Source organism: Rhineura floridana, chromosome 18 (genome assembly GCF_030035675.1).
Source record: "Rhineura floridana isolate rRhiFlo1 chromosome 18, rRhiFlo1.hap2, whole genome shotgun sequence".
Taxonomy (NCBI): domain Eukaryota; kingdom Metazoa; phylum Chordata; class Lepidosauria; order Squamata; family Rhineuridae; genus Rhineura; species Rhineura floridana.
The window spans coordinates 1,296,498-1,308,772 of record NC_084497.1 but is presented as its reverse complement, the minus strand read 5'-3'; positions in this window follow the sequence as shown (position 1 = coordinate 1,308,772).

Below are 12,275 nucleotides of genomic sequence, written 5' to 3'. Positions count from 1 at the left end.
AATCCCCGACCAATCCAGCTTCATTGGATGACCCAACTGAGTCCTAGAGGACCCGTTTCATCGTGCCCCCTGCCTCTGCACCTTTGATCTAGACTAAAAAGCCCCAGATGCTGCAACCTGTCCTCATAGGGGAGTCGCTCCGTCTCCTCCATCATTTTCGTTGCATTCGTCTCGACTTCTTCCAGCTCTACAATATCCCGTTTCAAGGTGAGGCAGCCAAAGTGCACATGGCATTCCAAGTGCGGTCACCCCATAGATTATGATACTTTTTATTTACTCTGTTTAATGTGAAGTGATGTGTGGGAAGCCAGCCTAGGATTACACTTAGTGTAGCAGAGGGGGGAAACCCACAGAGAGTAACTGTGGGTCCCAAGTGTGGCGTGAGATGAAGCCAAGAGGGGAGAGGTGCAAACTGGGGGTATTTGCCATCTCACCAGGACACGAGACAAGCAGGTGGAAGCCTCCGTGTTGATGGAGTGGATAATAATTCACTGCCTTCATGGTGCTGTTCTGTAGAGGCAGAGTCTGCAAGGGGACCATCCTGAGGATTCCACCTCTGGGTCTTGGGGGTTTTCTTTCCACACATGCACTCTTAAAAAAAATAGTTGCAGATGGAAGCTGAGAAATACTGAGCAGAGTTTCCTGGGCTGCTTATCTTGACTGCCAAAAATAAAAATAAAAATGCGGTGTTTGCTTTTAAAACATTCACGGAGCTGATCAAATGACCCAACTGCGAAACCTTCAAAGCTTCCCTCTGACACGAGATTTTGGCAATGAGGCCTTATGTACAAAGAGGACACGCCTGCCTGTTTGGGAGTTCTTTGTTGTTACCCAAATAGGACACTGATCACAGCCTGTTCTCGTATGTGGATGGAAAAAGGGAAACGAGGGGATTGATAAAAAGGGAAATTGAAAGGCCAAAATCCAGAAGGTGTATTCACTGCAAAGCGCCTGGCAGCTGTTTGAACGTAACAATATCAGAAGCTCAACTGGCGTGTTCGCTGCAGATCAGGAAGGGTGCCACCAGGGCAAGGGGATGCCAGCAGGGTTAAGTAGCAGAATCAAAGATGCTCTTGGAGACAAGAAGGCTTCTTTTAAAAAATGGAAGTCTTGTCCAAGTTAGAAGAATAAAAAGGAATGCAAACGCTGGCAAAATAACTGCAAGAAGACAGAGAAGGATGCTAACATAAGAACTTGAGCTCGTTGCTAAAAACATGAAAGACCAACAATAAATTCTTTAAATACATTAAAAGCAGGAGATCATCTAGGGAGGTGGTCGGACCCTTGGCCCACATTGAAGTCAAAGGTATGCTAAAGAGAAGCGAGTTGCTGGTGGAAAAGGAGTTTCAGGATCCAAGTGGACTGTGGAACTTAGGAAACTCCTTTCTCCTGAGCCAGACCCCTTCGTCCACCTAGCTCAGTGTTGCCTGCACTGACTGGCAGCAGCGCTCCCCAAGGTTTCAGGCAGGGGTCTCTCCCCACTCCTACCTGGAGATGTTGCCGGGGATCGAACCAGCAACCTACTACACAGAAAGCAAATGCCACTGAGCAATGGCACCCTTTGCATGTATACACTCATTTGCACATTGTAGTTGCATAAAATCCCCACCGGAGGGCAGCCTTGCCCTGCTGTCATTGTAGGCGCTTAAAATCCACAGCGGAGCGGGCCCTTTCCCGCTTTGGCAATGTAATAATAATACATAAATAAAATTTTATTTATGAGTCGCCTATCTGGCCGAATTAACGGCCACTCTAGGCGACGTACATTGACACAGTAAAATACAATATAAAACAATAAAACCCACAATTAATGTAGTTGCTTAAAATCCCCACAGGAGGGCAGCCTTCCCCGCTGTCATTGCAGGCGCTTAAAATCCACACCGGAGCGGGCCCTTTCCCGCTTTGGCAATGTAGTCGCATAACATCAGAAACGCACCGGAAGCGGCGAGCATGACCAGCAACAGCCTTCTTATCTTATCTCTACGGGTATTCCCAGTCGCTTTAGGAGCGTCGCTTTCGGTGACGATGAAACGGGGCTTGCTGGGAGTTAAAGTCTTCGTCCGGCTGGCCCTGTAGTCCTCCCGCCCTCTTTCGTCATGGCGCATGCGCCCCTGCGGCATGTTGGTGCAGACAAGAACTCAGCTAGATCGACCAACGGTTCTTTGGTTCCGCGGGGGAGGGGTAGTCGCTCCTCTTTTCGCAGCTCTATGGTGAACACCGTCCAATCAGCGGACAGGGAGAGGAAAAGGGAGCCGGTGCTTTTGTCAACAAGACCACGCTTGCGTGTTCCTCTTAGGAGCAGAGTCCCGTTGCTTAGCAACCTGCGAGAGAGGATTGGGGGGCGAGGGGGAGCGGGACTGAATTGTTGCGGAGGGGAGGGGAGGGAGGGTGCCCCGCATTGTAAATCCTGCGTCGTCTGCCAGATGACAGCTCGCAGGAGGGGAATGAGGGTGGCTGACAAGAACCCAGCAAGGTCGCCCGGGCGCGGCCTTGTCGGAGTGGCGCAAGCGTCTCGGAAGTGTCGCGCGGGGACGCCCCAGCCTCCTCGCCTTGCCTCTCGCTCTCTGTTCCTCCTCCTTCGTGGCGGACGGAGCATGCGCTCTTGCGGGGATGGCGGCGGGCAACGGGGATTTCGGGTCGGGGTCGCGTTGGGACCCCGCAGCGCTCATGGAGCAAGGCAAAGTCCAGGTCGCCGTGGCCAACGCCCAGGAGCTGCTGCAGGTGGGTGAGGGAGGGCGGAGGAGCTCCCACGTGCAAGCGCAGTCTACCTCCTCCCCCCCATGTTGACCCACGCGCACACAGCCGTGGGCGGGAGGGGCTGTCGCTCCTTGCCGGGAGGACGGGTCGGGGAGAATAACAGAACCGCGGACAAACGTTGCGGCGACTTTCAATACACTTTGGGGGGGATTAAAAACATGTCAAGATAGCGATATGGCGCCCTCCTGTGGGGACAATTGAGAAGCGCTTCGTGGGGGATAAAAACATGGGAAGATAGCGATATGGCGCCCTCCTGTGGGGACAATTTTTAAAACCCTTTGAGGGGATAAAGACTTTGCGAAGGCAGGGAATGGCCCCCCTTGTCGCAGCCTTGAACAGGAGAACCGCCTGCTTGGCTGAGTGTGGTGTCCGGATGCTTAACGGTTGACGCGCAGCTTGAAGCTTCTTTGGATGCGGACAGGCACTCAAACGGAGATCATGTGCAGGCCGAGCAGACGTCGGCAGGGCAGGGCTGTGGGTGGCAAACGCATCCCTCCAAACGGAGCCTTCCCTTTCAGAGACGGTCTGCCGCAGAATTGCCAAACTCTGGGGGCAAGAACGCAGGCAGAGCCGCTTTTGCAGATCCGGGCCGCTCTCCCTGGCCTTTTTGCCGCTCCCCGGGCTGCGCACTCCCTGGCCCTTCTTCACAACCTCCTTGGCCGCTTGTGCCTGGCCGGGTTGTGTCTGGATGGAGGATACTTGGGGGAGGGTGTGTGGAAAATCAGCTACCGTGAAAGGTCATCTGTACCCCTTTTGCTCCGCCCACTCTTGCCTCTGGCCCTGGACACCACTTGCATGTGGCCTCCAGAAGGCAATGGGGACTGACAAAGTCCCCAGGCCTGAAAGAGAAAAGTCCTCTATGTCGTGGGACCAGATTTTCCGCTCTGTTTGCCTCTGGGGGATTCCCAGTTGTGTGCGGTCAATGCAGCCCACCCTCTCTGTGCCCAACCGTGCCGCACATCAGTCCAGACCACCTCAAGATATCCCTGGTATGAGACTGTATGTTGTGTGTTTGGGCTCAGGGGCGGGGCGGGGGGGGGAAGCCAACACTAAAATGCACTTCCCTGCGGTCTTAGGATTAGAAGGGGTCGAACGGTTAGAGCTCTAATGCTATAGCTCAGGTGCAGAGCTTCTGCGTGCGTGCGGAAGGTCTCTTGTTTGATCTCTGGACCCTCCGGGTGGACTGCAGAGTCTCCCTGCCTAAAACCCTGGACAGCTGCTGCCGGTTAGTGCAGGCACTGCTGACCTAGATGGTTGGAAGTGCAACCCAATGTTTCCAGATCTTCCCACCCTCTCTTGCAAGCGTCACTGCTGGTCTCTTTTCCTTGCAGATCCCGGGAGACGGATGCCACTCACAGGCCTCCACCGCAGCAAATCCTCCCAGAGGAGCCAGGTGGGAGCCACTTCACTTTGGCTTGTCTGTTTGTTGTGAAAGTGTTTACATGCTACCAGCTCATACAGTGTAACGTGGCGCTGTACAATGATCTATACAATAAAATACAAAACATTATAAAGACAAAATCATTAAAGTGACTGGCTGATTAAAAACTTAGACATGTCTACAGAAAAAGGTCCTCAAGAAGCTGTGAAGTTCCCTGGGTGACCTTGTGGGGCAGTCATAGTCTCTCAGCCTAACCTACCTCTTAGGGTCGTTGCGAGGATAAAATTGGACATAAGTCCAAATGGGGCGCCCCCGCCTGGGAGGCTCGGATTCACCCCCCGTCCCCGTCCCCTGGCCTTGAGGGCTAGTCAATGTCTCTCAGGCAAAACTACCTCACGGGGTTGCTGTCAGGACTACATGGGGAGAGGGAGTAGGTCAGGTGTAGGTCGCCACAAGCTCCTCGGAGGAAACGGCGGGATTTCAGTGCAGCAATCCAGTAGAAATAGCCCAGCGGCTCATGCTTTTCAATATCATATGTGTCGATAGTCATCTGACATGTTGTTGCCATCGTTTCAGTTTGCATTTAAAGCCAAATGTATCAAATTCACACACTCTGAAACAATACGAGTCCTGAAACGCAGCCATCCTTCAAAATCCGCACTTCTCTGGATTTTACGATGCAGGTCTCCAACAACAAATGTGTCTATGAGGGGAAAGTGTACAGTAAAAATGCATATTGGTGAAAATAGCACACACAAAAATGCATCACAGTCGGGAAGAACTGCTTGTAAAAACGTGAAGATTACGTAAAACTGCATACAAAAATGTGAATGTTAAGAGAAAGGTATGCTAAAATGCTGGCAAATGTTCATGAGGACTTTTAAAAAAATCATCAACAGATGTGGAAATGTAGCAGACTGGAAAAACCAAAACTCACAGATTGGTCCATTGCTGGGACAGAAGGCACTGTGCATTTCGGTTCTCTCCGTTCCTCATTTTTCCAGTCTTCGGTTCTCCACAATTCTGCAGCAACGACGATGATGATGATTGTAGTCCTCACGGAAATTCGTCAGAATTTTTGTGCAAATTTCTCCCAATAAACACATTTTTGTATGCAGTTTTACGTAACGTGCACGTTTTTGCAAACAACCTTCCCTAAGGTGATGCGTCTTTGTATGTTATTTTCGCCAATATATTCAGTCTTATGCATATTTTTTCCTAATGTACGCATTTCTGCAAACACGGGTCGGTTAGAGAACCGCAACAATCAGATGAATGTGAATGTCGAAGGGTGTCTCTGTTTGTTTTCTCATCATGCTTCAGAAAGTGCCAACTTGGTAGATTCGCCTTTCACTGTGAACAAAATCCAGTGTCTCACCCCACCCCCCCGGTTGCAGATTCCCCATCCCTGGCCTACAGCATGATGTTTGCGTGGCGTTCTCCGGGCTAGGTGACACTGGAGGCCTGGTGCTCACTCTTTGGCTAAGGCCCCGCCACTCGGCCAACGCGAGGGACTTGCCCGTCACTCTGTACCGCTTCCTTCCACAGCCGCCTAGCCCGCTGCCTACGGACCGGGCTGCCCGGCCTTCCCGCAACAGCCAGCCACGATAACAGCCCAGCAACCTCCTCCGCAACAGCCACAGCAGCGGGAAGGTAGGCCAGCCTGTCGTCTGTCATCATGCCTCGAAAGGAGCCCGCCTTTTTAACCTCAGCCCCTAGGCAACATCAGAGGCTTGTTCACTGAGGCCCAGTTCCCAAGGCAACACTAGCAGCCAGGTGTCTCTCTTTCATCTTGTCCCCATCGCCGAGGCCTCTTGTTCACCCAGGGCCAAGGCAACCTTGTCGTCTCCGTTACCCGAGGGCCAGCGTCCCTCAACCTTGGGTCTGCAGATGCTGTCGGACGGCAACTCGTGTTCTCCTCAGCCAGCAGTCAGGGACGATGGGAGTTGTAGTCCCACAGTGTCTGGGGACCCAAGGTTGAAGAACAACTCTCTAGGCAACCCCAGCGGCCTGGTGTTTTTACTCTCTCTCTTTCATCTCGTCCCCGTTGCCTGGGCCCCACCCAAGGCATCGCCTCAGAGGTTAGGATCCCTCCCGCAGATTTCAGCAATCGCAATAGCGCTGGCGGAGACTGTCGGTTGCAAGGCTGCAGACTTTGGAGGCGTGACGACTACAGCAAGATTCTTTCGGCACGGCATTTTAGCGTTGGAGAGAGTGCTCCTAAGCACTTGGTAAATCACTGCGCAAAAAGAAACTCCGTGCAAGGGGCATGCAGAACCACAACGAGGTTGTGTTTTTTCAGCGTGCATGGAGGGGGAGTGGGGGGAGAGTGAGCGAGCGAAGGAAACAGCGGCAGTGAAAGTTGTGGCAAAGTGCACATACGCACCCTTTTGTACAAAGCTTGGAAATAAAAAAACAGAGGAAATGGAGGTGTCTTAATGCATCAGTTCCACTTTAGGGACAAGGCTGGGTGATGTGGGAGCCAAATCCGAAATGTCAGGAGCATTTCAGATGGACAGCTTGCCCAAACAAGTCTGCTGCACCTTTAAGAGTCACGTGTAAGAGAATTTTCAGCAAGTGCGACTTATCATGGAAGCTACACCTGCTGAAATTACCTCTGGAGCCTCATATATTAGTTCCGAAGACCTTTTCCCAACAGCTGGCATAGCACAGCAGGGTAGAGAGCTGGTCTGGGAAGCCAGAGTCTGTGAGTTCAAATCCCACGGTGAGATTTTTTCTTTTCTAGTGGCCGCCCAGGCCCTTTGGAGCCTCAAATATTAGTTCCGAAGAGATCCTCCCAATGGCTGGTGTAGCACAGCAGGATGAGAGCTTGGCTTGGGAAGCCAGAGTTTGAGAGTTCAAATCCCCGCTTGTGCTCCTGGGTCTGAAGGGCCAGCCAAAGATCACCCCTCCCTGCCAAGGCGAAGTGCCCCTCCCTGTCGTTCGAAGGATGGGTGGGGGAAGCCTTGGGCAGCAAAGAGGGGGGGGAAAAGTAGAGTTTTGCGGCCGGGGCGGCCTGTGTTCTTGTCCCAAGAGACTAAGTCCCAAGATTTTTTCACCTGGGAGCTTGACTATTGCTCCCAGGTTACTTAGGCTGTCCTCCCCAGCTGGCCAGGACCTGCTCAGCTTGCCACGGCTGCACAGGCCACCCCCGTCCTTGTCCGCAACAACTGCCAGCTGGGGGGCAACTGGGCTCCTGGGGACTGTGCAGCTTGCCCAGGGCTACACAGGTGGCGGGGCACGTAACCCCTGAGCCACTCACGGGGGTGATCTTTGGCTGGCCCTTCAGACCCAGGAGCACAAGCGGGGATTTGAACTCTCAAACTCTGGCTTCCCAAGCCAAGTTCTCATCCTGCCGTGCTACACCAGCCGTTGGGAGGAACTCTTCGGAACTAATATTTGAGGCTCCAAAGGGCCTGGGCGGCCACTAGAAAAGAAAAGATCTCACCATGGGATTTGAACTTGCAACCTTTGGCTCTGCTACCCACAGCTCTTCCCAACTAGGCCACCCTGGCTGCTGGGAAAAGCCTCCCAGGAGGTCATAGTTGAGGCCTTGGCTCCAAACTCCTGCTGCAGGTGCTCTCTATGAGTAGATTCTACAGGCTCACCTGTGCTATCTGGGAGTAGATTCTACAGGCTCACCTGTCTCCTCAGGGTGCGGTTGGAAGTGAGAGGCAGCCAGAAGAAGGGCCCAACTTTCCTCTGTGTGCCCCCCCCCCTTTTAACGCCATCTGAAGCTAGTGGCCAACCCCTCCACATCTGGCATCAGTGAGTTGATGGTGCACTATGCTGGATTGCATCTAACATAAATGAATGATGATCTTTATTGTTTTTAGCCAAAGGCCAGCACAATACAATACAAAAAGAAGAAAGTTTTAAAAAGCACATTAAAATTACCAGCGATAAAAGTACAGCATCCTAAGATAAGAAAGGCTAAGATTCATAAACTCATTACAACATAATAAAAAGACAATAACACCCCATTTGAGTATCTTAAGACCCCCGGGGAGGATTTAAAGTTAAGAATACTACTTTAAGGACACCTGGGAGGTGGACGGCACTTGCTTTAAATATCTAGCTCTCAATTTCCCTGCGGCCAGGGCAAACTTTGCTACCTTTAAGTGGTTACAACAATATCAGTACCCGCAAGAAGAACGCAAGTTTGCTCCAGCAGTGGTCTGTTTGACAGCAGGTGACGGAGTGGAGAAAAAAGTTTGAGCCTAAGAGCATTATACAATGGGCATCTCAATAATAATGGACAACATCCTCAACTTCTCCTGAAGTACATATACAATGTCTTACCCAGGATTTTAGAACCTGGAACTGGGAGCCCGGCTAGTTCAATTTATCCTCCCCACCCCTGTAAAAGAGAGAAACCTCCCTGACATATATGCCCCACCACCCCGATATTTTAGGGCCAGAGGCTCGCTGGAGCCTTGCATGAAACAAGGGGTATGGGTGAACCCATGAGTGTCCAGACATAGCGGAACGACCTTTGCCATCCTTCCTCTCTTCCCATTCACTGTTGTGTTCTCTCACGTGTGTGTGTGTGTGTGTGTTTTCCCACCCATAGCGCGAGATAAAATCTCTCCAGGTGCAAAGTCTCTTTGTCATGTTTGTCGCTGCTGCTGGTGGTTTTGTGTAGCGAATCGTCCTAGGTGACCCTTCTGTTTTAAAAAAGTTCCCAAGCAAACATCTTTTGCGTATTCAAGAGAGACGCAGTTTGCAATCTCCGACTTGCATATGGGGGGGGGGAGTTTTCCTCCCAGTACGTTTGAATTTCAGGAGGCGATTGTGGGCGCTTCCTGCCATTAGTTATGACCCATTTTCTACCTGTAGGGCATTATAAGTAGGACTCTACCCCAAGGGGTTGGCAACGGTTTAAAGAGGCAACCAAGGTTTTATAACCCGTATGGTAAACAGCCATGCGGCCTAGTTGCCCGGGGCAAGGAAGGATCACCTCCAGCTGATTAGCCGGAAAAGCGTTTTTAAAACTGGCTCAATCCCTGCCCCTCCAAACCCCTGCTTTAAAAGGAAAAGTGGTTGAGTTTCACATTGCTAAGAGAAATACATTTGGACAGGTAAGGCGGGGTTGGTTTGTTTCTTTTAAAGGAAGGTTAGTGACATTTGTTTGCAAAGCTGCTTGAGAACTCAACAAAGGAAGATGATTTTTTAAAAAAAGGGGGGGGTTGTATGCCCTTACCACGATCCAACACAGACTTACAATGAATGAGCTGTGGGTTGACCGTGTGTCCCCCCCAACCCGTCCCCACTTAAGGGTCTACCATTTTCACTCTGTGTCACCGTAAATAAGCGCTGGGCTGCTTTTTTTAACCAAGGAGAAAAGCCCAACGTCCCGTGCAGCAGCTGGTCCTGTGTGTGACCTGCAGCGTGTGTATGTGCAAACACCCCCCTTGAAAATGCACCAGCCATTCCATAAATGGAAACCCTCAACAATACTGGCCATCGGTAGAATTGTACAAAGTGAGTTTATTCCAAAAGCACTTTGGCAGGGGGGGGGAAAGAGATTTCCTGGACCCCAGACTGAGTACTAAATATGCTAACCTTTTTTTTTCCCCTCTCAAGGTGGCTAAAACACTTTCTTCCCTACCTGTTTTGTCTTCACAACAACCCTGTCAGGTAGTTTAGCCTGAAGGAGAAAGAGAGGGGCTGGCTAGCCCCAAACTATCCAGTTGGCTTATGAGGACCTAGGGGACCTGGGTTCATATCCCCACCCAGCCATGAAGCTCTTTGGGTGACTGGGGGCCAGTCACTAACTCTCAGCCTAACCTACCTCACAGGGTTGTTGTGAGGATAAAATGGGGAGGGAGAAGAACCGTGAGCCCCTTGGAGGAAAACTGGGATATAAATGCAAGAAATAAAAAATAAATACAACGATATACAGGACGTAAGCTCTACCGGGACATTACAGAGGTGGGTTGAGCTGTTGTTCAGACACTTGGCATCGCACCTGGGTCACCCTCCGTCTTGCAGGCAGAGGTCTCCGTAGTCTGAAAGGCAACCGAGAAATTTAAAGGTTATCGACTGTACAGCTCTCGCATTGGTTGGAAAGTCCTTGAAGGGGGGCCTCGATAAGCTACCTCCTACACCAGATGTAGGGAACCTTTGGCCCTCCAGATGCGGCTGCACTACAACTCCCATCAGCCCCACCAAGCATCAGCAAATAGCCAGGGACGATGGGAGCTCACATGAGAGGGCGGGAAGATCTGGAAACATTGGGTTGCACTTCCAACCATCTAGGTCAGCAGTGCCTGCACTAACCGGCAGCAGCTGTCCAGGGTTTTAGCCAGGGAGACTCTGCAGTCCACCTGGAGGGTCCAGAGATCAAACAAGAGACCTTCTGCACGCACACAGAAGCTCTGCACCTGAGCTATAGCATTAGAGCTCTAACCGTTCAACCCCTTCTAATCGTAAGACCGCAGGGAAGTGCATTTTAGTGTTGGCTTCCCCCCCCCGCCCCGCCCCTGAGCCCAAACACACAACATACAGTCTCATACCAGGGATATCTTGAGGTGGTCTGGACTGATGTGCGGCATGGTTGGGCAAAGAGAGGGTGGGCTGCATTGACCGCACACAACTGGGAATGCCCCTGAGGCAAACAGAGCGGAAAATCTGGTCCCACGACATAGAGGACTTTTCTCTTTCAGGCCTGGGGACTTTGTCAGTCCCCATTGCCTTCTGGAGGCCACATGCAAGTGGTGTCCAGGGCCAGAGGCAAGAGTGGGTGGAGCAAAAGGGGTACAGATGACCTTTCACGGTAGCTGATTTTCCACACACCCTCCCCCAAGTATCCTCCATCCAGACACAACCCGGCCAGGCACAAGCGGCCAAGGAGGTTGTGAAGAAGGGCCAGGGAGTGCGCAGCCCGGGGAGCGGCAAAAAGGCCAGGGAGAGCGGCCCGGATCTGCAAAAGCGGCTCTGCCTGCGTTCTTGCCCCCAGAGTTTGGCAATTCTGCGGCAGACCGTCTCTGAAAGGGAAGGCTCCGTTTGGAGGGATGCGTTTGCCACCCACAGCCCTGCCCTGCCGACGTCTGCTCGGCCTGCACATGATCTCCGTTTGAGTGCCTGTCCGCATCCAAAGAAGCTTCAAGCTGCGCGTCAACCGTTAAGCATCCGGACACCACACTCAGCCAAGCAGGCGGTTCTCCTGTTCAAGGCTGCGACAAGGGGGGCCATTCCCTGCCTTCGCAAGGTTTTATCCCCCGCGAAGCGCTTCTCAATTGTCCCCACAGGAGGGCGCCATATCGCTATCTTGACATGTTTTTATCCCCCACGAAGCGCTTCTCAATTGTCCCCACAGGAGGGCGCCATATCGCTATCTTCCCATGTTTTTATCCCCCACGAAGCGCTTCTCAATTGTCCCCACAGGAGGGCGCCATATCGCTATCTTCCCATGTTTTTATCCCCCACGAAGCGCTTCTCAATTGTCCCCACAGGAGGGCGCCATATCGCTATCTTCCCATGTTTTTATCCCCCACGAAGCGCTTCTCAATTGTCCCCACAGGAGGGCGCCATATCGCTATCTTGACATGTTTTTAATCCCCCCAAAGTGTATTCAAAGTCGCCGCAACGTTTGTCCGCGGTTCTCAGTTATTCTCCCCGACCCGCCCTCCCGGCAAGGAGCGACAGCCTCTCCCGCCCACGGCTGTGTGCGCGTGGGTCAACATGGGGGGGGGAGGTAGACTGCGCTTGCACGTGGGAGCTCCTCCGCCCTCCCTCCCTACCGGCAGCAGCTCCTGGGCGTTCGCCACGGCGATCTGTACTTTGACTTGCTCCATGAGCGCTCCGGGGTTCAACCGCGACCCCGATCCGAAATCCCCGTTCCCCGCCGCCGGCAGCAGGAGCGCATGCGCAGTATGCCACGAGGGAGGAGGGACAGAGAGCGAGACGCAAGGCGAGGAGGCTGGGGCGTCCCCGCGCGACACTTCCGGGGCGTTTGCGCCACTGCGACAAGGCCGCGCCACCCTCATTCCCCTCCTGCGAGCTGTCATCTGGCAGACGAGGCGGGACTACGAGGCGGGGCACCCTCCCTCCCCTCCCCTCCCCAACAATTTAGTCCCGCTCTCCCTCGCCCCCACAATCCTGTCCCGCAGGTTACTGAGCAGCGAGAATCTGC